Here is a 10,578-nt window from a genome sequence, read left to right as displayed (position 1 = left end):
TTGTTATCTTCCTACTTAGGTTCTTCTTCTCTTGCTACTACATGTTTTTGTTTCAATAATCTCTCTCGAGCTACCTTGAATCCCTCTTTTTCACTGCCAAACAATTCATCCTCCTTATTGAAATCTGGCTTCTCTAGATCTCCTTTTTCCTTGCTCCTAAATCCATAATCGATATCATCATCATAATAATCATCCTTGAACATTCCATTCCTCTTCTTATCATGATCGGGTCAAATTCCTCTTCTAAATCATCTTTGAATTCATCCAAATCATACGTCTAAATTATCGTTCTCCATGGTGAAACCTAATCATTTTGAAACAAAATTTAAGTGTAACCAAAAAGAAGAAAGTCTCACAATCAATGATCTTGGCTTTGCCCTATCTATCATATGATCATCGCAACTACTCCCATCATGTTAATGCTTTGCTTCTTAGTTTGATGGCGATCAATTTAACTTTCACACGATTGGGACCTTCCATATAATAAAAAATTCCCTGCACTTCGTTAATCCAATCAATAATTTCCTCTACTTGTAACGTGCTACAAAACTCAGGCAGATCACCCATAAACCAAAGTCTACATAACGATCCTCTTGACCATGGCACTCTGGGAATTAAGCATGTTTGTGATATGGGTTTTTTTTTTAAAGCGGAACCAAAATCATGATAAGAGATCTCACAATCTTCAAAATCTCGCACCGCTAGATGTTGGGTTAATTATGCAGCTTATCTTTGTAAATCCTCAATCTTCACATCCTGGATGCTACGATCACAGTGCAGGACTTCCTCGATCGCAACCTGTCTATTACGACTACGATAACGACCTATTGAAGAAGATGCTGAGACTCTGATACCAAATGACGCCGAGTAAAATAATGATTATCCTGCGGGATATATTGATTCCGTTAATTCAAATACAAACGTCGAAAATAATCTTCTAAAATCTATTGATTAAGAAGAATATCAAGAAATAAAAAAATGGCAAATAAACGTCATGGCCGTAAATATTATTCATCCAAAAAATTTCTTAACATCAATTAAATAGAAATAATTATTTAAATATATATAAAATCCTAAGATATAAAAAGACTAAAATAACCTTAAAACAATAACAAATTATTCGGAGGCTCCGGTATCTAAAATTTCTCTCCAATGGTTAGACCTCTACTATTTATAAAGAATTCTACTTTCAAATTTGCAAAAGTTTGACCATGGTTTATATTGAAGAAAATAATAATTGATTGAAGTTGATAGAGTTGGTCCAGTAATTAGTGCAAAGCATTAGTTTCGCATAGTTACTTGGGAGCGACTTGGAAATGCAGCTGCATGTGATGCAGGGGCGGATCTAGTGCATGACTAGGGGGGGCCACGGCCCCCCCCTAACTTTGGGGCATGTTCACATATATTAGATTCCCTATATGCTTAAAGGTTGTGTAATCATGTGGCAAAAGACACATCAGCCAAAATCTAATGTACTGTATGCTCCATCTTCATTCGTATTTTCTTTTGTGCCTCAATCGGAAATGCAAATACCTTTTATTGAGTCTCTCTAATTAGCTCGACTTGTTTCAGTCTAAGTTCATCACTTTCGAAATTGTGCTCTAACATCATGGCAACTGGCGAGCGAAAGTAGCACGAAGTTCAACAAGACCGATGCAGGAGGACTAGCCTAGGGACGCATCTCTACCACTTAATTTCTAACACCAATTTCAATTTCTCAAACCTTTCTTTGGAGGGTAGCGAATGGAAGCAGATTCAGAAATTAATGAGCGTCATAATATATTTTCTTATTGTAGCATTAGCAAGTATATGTAAGATGGTTCTCATAATATATTTCCTTGTGATTCCTCGTAAAATTATTTGAGATGGGAGAGGACTATTGGATATAGAGCTTGGTTAGGAGCAATTCCCTGCTCAATGAGACAATAATCACAACATGAATAATACGTGATATTACTGTGAGTATTCTATTTATTATTTTAATTATTATATTTTTTAATTATTGAAAATTATATACCACTTATTTTTATCACTTAGTATGCGGTGCTCAAATCTAAAATTCTAGATCTATCCTTGTCGATAGATTGATCACACTACCTTGTGACAACATTTTCATGGACAAATCATCACACAACTAAAAATCGCATAAACCCGGCCCCTCCAAACCTAAAATCCTAAATCCGCCCCTGATGTGATGGGTGTTTCACAGTGGGCCTTCTTAATGAATGTTTCGACTACGTTTTTCAACGGTGCATACGCCTCATCATGATCATGAAAACATTGTCTCTGGCATCGTGGTGGCACGTACGTTTCCTTCAGGAAACATGTTCAAAATTGATAGCCGACACATAATGCGCCAAACATGGGAAAAAAAATTCAACAGAAGTGACAAAGAAATGACACATGGCACCCGTCGTTAACTTGTCCGCTTATTTAATTCTGTATGTACTCATTTAATTCTGAATGCTAATGAATTTTTAAACGTATTCTAATATGCTCGAAGCCAATTAGTTCTTTGCCTTGTGGGATATAAACGATTCATTTCTTGAACCTTGTAGGGTTTTAATTGCTTTATTTTAATTAGAGAGCTTTGTCGTTATTTTTCTTAGATATATCATCCAAGTGGCTAGGGACAAGGAGCAAGAACAAATTAATTAGGGAAACTGCTCTCTCTCGTCACGTTGTTCTAACATGACGAGGTATGATCGTGGAAGATGAAGTGTAGCTGAGCCATCAATTATTGCTGGAATTTGTCGCACTCAAATTCAATTGGTTTCGATCGAACAATGAGCTTGTCATTTTGTCGGCGGTTTGATCTAGTATGACAACGTCACTCGCATTAAGTATGACCGCATAAATTTCTCATTCATTAAAAAAAAATAATTTATGTAGAATTATTCTTCACTGTCTATGCTCCAATATATAGCCTCGGGCACGATGTGATAATAAGAAATGGGAAGGTTCGATTCTCTCCAACGGTATATCATACTGCCAAGGTGTTTGAATCACTCGTGATATTTGATCATCTATTAAGACTCATCTATGCTTCTTGAATTTACTCTAGTGGTCATAAAAATCTTTCATAGGAAAACTTTTGTAAATTTGAGTTGGTGACCTTCAGTATTAGTCAACTCTAAAGGTGGGATATCTAGATTACAAAAAGATAAAAATAAATGAGTTATAAAAAATTAAAATTTAAAATCCCATGAAATTATTGATAAATTTATAAAGCAATTAAGAGTGTGTTGGGAGATTGTTGGTGCAATCATTCTCGGTTCAAGATTGACCCGTTTGACTAAACTTGAGTGGATTCGAGTTTGAATTTTCATATTTGGACAATATATGAAAAAGATGTCAAGTAAGTCAAGATTGACCGGATATTTGACAATATATGAGAGAGAAGTTAAGTAGGTCATGGAGGACTGAATACTTGACTGATAAAGTCTTAACTGGAGGTTAAGTAAGGAAAGTCCTAACTTGAGAGTTAGGCAAAGTAAAATTCAAGTGGATCAAGGAGGACTGCACGCTAATAAAGCAAAGTCCTAACTATGGTTAGGCAAAGGAAAGTCTAAGTGGGTCAAGAAGGACCACATGTTTGCAAAGGAAATTCCTAACTGCGATTAGGCAAAGGAAAGTTCAAGTAGATCAAGAAGAATCGCACATTGGCAAGAGGAAATCCCTAACTGCATTAGTCAAGAGGAAAATCCAAGTGTATCAAGGTGGACCGCACTTGGTGATCAGAAGTCAAACGGAAAGTTAGCAAAGAGAAAGTCCAAGTGGATCAAAAATTCACTGAACACTTGGCATAAAAGAAAGTCCAAGTTGGTCAAAAGGTTGACCAGACAGTTAATGAAGAAGTCCTAATAAGTCATGATTGATTGGTTGTTGGGTAAATGAATCCTAAACTTTAGATTAAGCAAGTTAGGGTTGGGCAATCGATTGATGCAATCGATTATTCTTAAGCTAATCAATTAGGTAATCATTCGAGAGGTTCTTGCAAGAACAAAGAAAAGGCTTGAATTGTTTGGCCAATAGATTGGGTCAAGCCTAATCGATTAGACCAATCGTTTAGGGCCAGGAGTTTCGCAAAGAGGAATTCACGAAAACAAAGCTGAATCGATTGATCCAATCGATTTAGCTACTCTAATCAATTGGGTCAATCGATTAGGTAATGTTTTGTCACGAGGAGGAAGAATCGATTGAGGCAATCGATTAAAAATCTTAATCAATTGGGATAATCAATTAAGGTCTTTTCGCGAGAGAATAGAGAGTTATGGAATCTATTGGGTAATCGATTAAAGCCTTCTGAATCAATTAGGATGACTCACTAATCGATTAGGATTTGGAAAAAGAGTCGTTCTGCAGGTGTTCAAATGGTCGGATGATGTGGCAATCGATTGGGGAAAAACTGAATCGATTGGGAGGCATCAAAGAGCCCTATAAACAGGTATTTCGTGGATATTTTGAAGACATGCTCACACATTTCTTTGTCACCTATTCTTGGACGATTTAGAGTGAAGTGTTGCTGCATTTCCAAGTCAATAAGAGGTTAAATCAAAGCAAGTAAAAAAGCAAGCAAAGTAAGGTTCCTCGTTGTAATCATTTTCGATTTCTTTGTTACTTGGTTTGCATTTCTTATATTTGAGTTTGTATGAGATTTCTCCACCTCTAGAAAGTTTCTGAGAATGAGTGATTTCATAGTAGATGATATTGTGAAAGCCGAACTCGTGGATTAGTCACCTTAAGAAGGTGGAGACCAAGTAAAATCCAAATGTTATCATTGGTGAATCTTCGCTTCAAGATATCTGCTGCAAATCATCAGCACGAAGCGATCGAAGCTATACACCCCCCCTCTTCTAGCTCTCAGAGTGTCCTAACAGAGTGATGGTACCAAACTATAACATTTGGAGAAGTAAATTATGGTTTTAATTTTTTTTTAGTGGAATATGTGTTTAGTTATTCATTAATATTGTTACTACCCAAATAATTGAGAGGAGATCATAGGATCCCAAGTGGTGTTTGACCATAGCTTTAATGTTTGGACAAATTAATGGATTTAAGTTGAGTCTTGCTTTGGTTTTTGATATGCGTCTAAATATATAGAGACTTACAAGAATACATAGGAGCATCTGATGACGTAGGGCTCAATGTAATATAGTATTGAAGGGTGGTATAGGGTACTAGAGGAACCGAAAGGACGAGAAGTATCACAGATAATTCTATTAATTAGAGTAGAAGATGCAAAGAAGGATGAGAGAGTGAGTAAACGAGCTTGATGCATCCGAGATACAAGAGGTTTGGCAAAAGAGTACATCAGTAAAATAAAAAAGGATGCACAAGGAGTGAGTTGAGTGATTCAAAGAGCTTGATACATCCGAGCAATGAGAAGCGAGTAGAAAGACTACCTAAACTTATATTTGGAACAAAGGGTAGACTCAATTTAGATGGACTCGATCATAATCGACTTGAGTCAGAGTTCTAGGCATTCGAAACTCTAGGTGATCAAAATGGATCCAATTGACCTATGCATGCGATAAATATTTATCTTTGAATAGCTTTGAAGTTGACCTATTCGGGAGCCTAGGTGATCAAAACTAGATCCGGATGATTGGAATACATGTGGAGCACAAATCCGGATGAGACAGTCAAGGATCCAATATCACTACGCATGGATCTAAGCAATCGAAATAGATCAAAGCAACAAGAGGGCTACCATGTCAATGACAGTGGATAGAAAAAGATTTGTTCATTGATGACTCAGTAAAACATTGGGTGACAAGAATTTTGCCACGTTAACAATATGATTAGAGGTAGAGGTTATAAAAGGAGAGCAGAAGTTTGAAGACTAATACACCACGCTCAAAAATACTTGTTCTAATTGTTGTTACTCCTCTTATTCTTTTGTATTGCAGCTAGTAGATATACTAAGAGATTCCTCCACCTCTAGTCTTTTATTGAAGAGGACAAAAATAGTGAACACGTTGTGCGTAAGTCTCACACATAGCAATTTGAGAGTTATAAATCAAGTAAATTCGTGAGTCCCCTTGTGTGTTTGTTACTATATGTTTTATATGCTAATATATATATCATTTCTAAATACATAGCAAGAGAAATTAGTTAGTTTATTTGTATATTCGCTATATGTAGAATTTAATCTCTATTTGATGGGCTAATATTTAATTAAGAACACGCACAAAAACTGTCATTGAGGAACTAAACCATAATTAAGTGATCTAATAATTTATTCACAAAGGAGATTTATATTATTGGATGTGAATGCAATGTGAAGATATATTAACCTGATTCATTAATATTGATGAGATGTTAATAATGTATGAGTTTTATATGTAGTATCCTTATAAGATAGGCCAAGATATATAAGGGTAGAAGTCTCTTAATTTGGGCATCTTGAATGTTGGATTCAATTGAACTTCTTCATCCTCCTCATCTCTTGCCCATTGAGAAGGATTATAGATTACCTCTCACTCCTATAGAAGACTATTCCGTGTTGGCACAAGTCAACCTTTGGTTTGTCATTGTACAATTTTATATTCTTTAAAGATTGATTTTGATATATTACTATTCTTTTCACTATTCACTCCTTCCTCTGGCCATCACAACTGGTGCATTGCATGTTCAAATATGATTTCTTTAAATGACTAATCTTTGGTATCAACTAAGATAATTATACTCGCATAATATATAGTCACTCTAGCCATTCACCATACCTGTATTAGCCTTGGAAAATGTTTGAAAATATATTAGTGTTTTTATTTTAAAGTGGCTTTCACTTTGTGTTGGCAAATAAGGTTGCCAACTTCTTCAGTTGAGTCGACTAATATAATTTGAATTGATTTATATAAAATTGAGTTGAATAATAAATAATGTTAAAATCAATTGAAAATATTATCCATCAGTGGTGGATTCAGGAATTCAAACATGGAGAGACGATCACGATCTATTCGACACGTTTATCACTTGGGGGAGCTCCATTCCCTCTGGGAGAGGCTCCGCCAGAACCCGACGCAGTAGAAGTTAGCCCACATCACCTTCTCTAGCTCCGACATCCCCTCCGTTGGCGATCTCTCTGGGAATGCCTCCTCCAGATGGTCTCTTGCAGGGACGAGCTCCTACCGCGTGATCGCTTACGCCTTCTTCCACGAGCTCGACAAGGGGTGGAAGTCGGGAGCTTGTACAAGATACATATTCTAAAGATATTCACATGGGTGACAACATTTACTCTAAATTTAATTTAGATATATGCATCACTCGACATCAATAAATTAAAAAAAATATTTTAATTATTATCGGATGAATATTTTAAAAGTTGACCTTTTTTCTTATTAATTACTTTGCATGAGCAGTAATTAGAATGAATTTTCCTACGGTGGCGATTCCACAAGATGAACAGGCGGCGCCCTCGTTAGTAATGACGGTCACTCTTTCGTGTTGTCGTCCTTACTTACCCCTGTCTCGTTCTCTTCCAGCGACCTCATCTTTGTCTCCGGTGGGAGGTAGGTGTGCAACGTCCCGACAATGCAAGCGTCGCCCAACATGATCAGAGCATACATCATCCTGATGCCCTACTTCCACCCACCTTCTCGGTTTCCACCCATACTACTAGGGGGTCCACGGTCCACCGCCGGCAAGGGGGGGCAACCGCTGGATCCGCCCTTGTTATCCATTGACATATAAAATTACAAACTTATATATTTCAGTCAACTAATAAAGTTTTAATTACAAACTTAACTAGTTGAGCCAACTTACAAAATTTGAGTTATTAAAAACGAAAACTAATGCACCTCACAATCCCCATCTAGGCATACATACTCGAATGGGTCTAAATGTGCTCACTAGAGACGTGACTAGGTAGAAAGGGCACAGCTTGGGAGCATTCCCAAAGTGACCTAATAGCCATATCACTCGAGTGAAGAAGTGGTGGTCTGATAATCATGATTTTATTATACTATTTTGATTCATACATGCATGGTTTGATGTTGTTTTCATAGATGGAACTTATATTTACATCATATTTCATGCATTATATTTATTCTTGTGCTTAATTGCAAATTATCTTATTTTTATGTTATTTGATGTTAATATTTGATTCTTTTTTTGTAGGCATCAAAGGATCTTGGATTAGGATTTATTCGAACCGAATTTGTGCTCGAATCGTAGTTTAAACGAGAAGATCAAGCTTTGGAGCATTATGGGTCGTTCATCAAGAACAAGAGGGATCTGAACCATCAATTGAGGATCTGACCCATTCAACCTAAGGAAGAGTGAATCCAGACCATTGATCAAGATCAATACCTTCGGATCAGATTTTAAGTGACTTTCCACAGTTGATCAAGATCCAAATCATTCTCAGTCGTCCATTCAGATCTCAGATATGATTTAAATGAGAAGTTACAATAGCCTTTTGTTTGGTCGATCTCCACAGCATAGTGTTCGCGTCAAGCGCGGCGCATCTCGGCGATTCCGACCCCTTCTCCACTTCTAGATCCATTTTCCAGCCGACTTCATTGGCGATGATGTTCTCAAATACTTGCGACCAGCTTCCGGCCATCTGACCTCGCTCTAAGGCGTTCGTACGACGAGAATTCTGTTCTACGATCCTCTGTTTCTTGTGTCGCCGATTTGGTGGCATTACTCCGATTAGTGGTTCCGCTTCCCATCAAAGAGCATTGGTGGCGTCCCTCTATTGCTACTTAACCGCTTCCGACGACATTCCGACCATCATCTACCATCCAACAGTTCCAGAGAATTCAGATCACAGAATTGCAGATTTTCCAAGTTTGGCAGCTCAGATCTTCATCAGTTTCACTCGGAGAGGTTTCCTATGGTGCTGGTGAAGGTTGGGCTGAGTTTAGTTGCTGAGATAGTCTTCCCCGATTGCTGAAGTGAGGTTTCATTGATCTTCCTTGTGTAACAACAAGGAGAAGTCTCTATGTAGTGTGATTTAGTGTGAAGATGGTTTAGGTTTCATTTATGCATGCTTTTTATTGTTGATAGATTTAGATTTCAATTTGTATTATTTGGATTCAGTAATCGTAGTTCTTTTTAGCTTAATTGTTTGAATTCAAGTGTAGTGGGTAATTTAGTTTAAATTAAGTTTGGAGTTGTTGTTAATCTTGCTTTAGTTTAGATTGCAATACTATTGAGTATTTTAGTTTTATGTAGTTAAGATTTAATGGGTGCTTTAGATCATGTTTCATTTATGTCTTACTATTCCATTCTTTAGTATAGTTGTGTTGATGATGAAACTCATTGCGTAAAGTGACAATGCGTTGTGGATTAATCGTTGGCATTTATTTAGATTTCATTTCAGCAATAGATTAGTTTCTTATTTGATGTGCTTTTCATTTATTAAATTTAGAACCAAACAACCCCCATTTCCATATTAAAACCCCCAAATGAGAATAACAGACAATTCTATATTACCATCCTACTGTTAGTTCCTCGAGAGATTCGATCCTGGGCTCGTTATTACAACGTCATTGTGTAGTTAAAGGGTTCATTGGATATAAATTGTTAATTTGATTTGCGGGTGTAACAGACTAGTTATCACGGCCCACTCGTCCTATTTAACCAACACGAGAGCATCCCTGCTCGGTACCGTCCCCAACACATTGTCCAGGCTATGAGAACACTCCCAGTTGGGGATATCTTCCCTGGACTCCTACTCCTCCACTTACTCTACTTCATCATTCTTAATAATGTTTCTCTAAGTAACATTATCTTAGCTGTGAGAGCCTCCCTACCCGTGGATATCTCCCCCAGACATAACTATCCCAAGCTACAAGGAGTCTTCCTACCCGCGAAGATCTCCCATGGATATCAATATTCTAGACTGCAAGAGCCTCCCTACATGCGAGATCTCCCCTAGACATCACTATCCCTGGCTACGAGAGTTTCCCTATCTACGGAGATCTCCCCTGAACCTCAACTATCCGAGGCTATGAGAGCCTCCCTACCCGTGGCAATCTCCCTTGGACATCACTATCCCTGGCTACGAGAGTCTCCGAGCTACATGTGAAGATCTACCCTTGAGATCGCTGTCCTAGGTTGTGAGAGTCTCTCTTCCTGTGGAGATCTCCCCTGGACCTCAACTATCTAAGGTTGCGAGAGTACAAAACACTCAGTGGGCATAAGACAGATAGTGAATGATCGATATAATGCAAGGATTTAAAAAGGAAATACAGTCTTAGGAAAAATACTTACTACAAAAGTAAGAGTAACACTATAATCATTTATTAATCAAACCATAACCAATATGATAACTCTCTAACCTACTCAACCAGGTGTAACCAATAAATTGGGAGTAAATGATGTACATCGAAACCTACATAAACAGATTGCATAACCAACATATAACAAGTCCTGACTAGCACAATATGCTACCACAAATGGATCTCGTGGGCAGTCAGGATATATAACTAGTTACTATCCGTGAGAGAACACTCTACCATGGATGATCGAGGTAGCTATCTAGCTCCCTAGCCACTAACTGTAGAAGAACGCTCTACCACAGATGGTCCTGTAGGCAGTCAAAATATATAAACAGTTACTGTTTGC

The sequence above is a fragment of the Zingiber officinale genome, chromosome 1B (genome assembly GCF_018446385.1).
Source record: "Zingiber officinale cultivar Zhangliang chromosome 1B, Zo_v1.1, whole genome shotgun sequence".
Taxonomy (NCBI): domain Eukaryota; kingdom Viridiplantae; phylum Streptophyta; class Magnoliopsida; order Zingiberales; family Zingiberaceae; genus Zingiber; species Zingiber officinale.
This window is presented reverse-complemented; position numbering follows the sequence as displayed.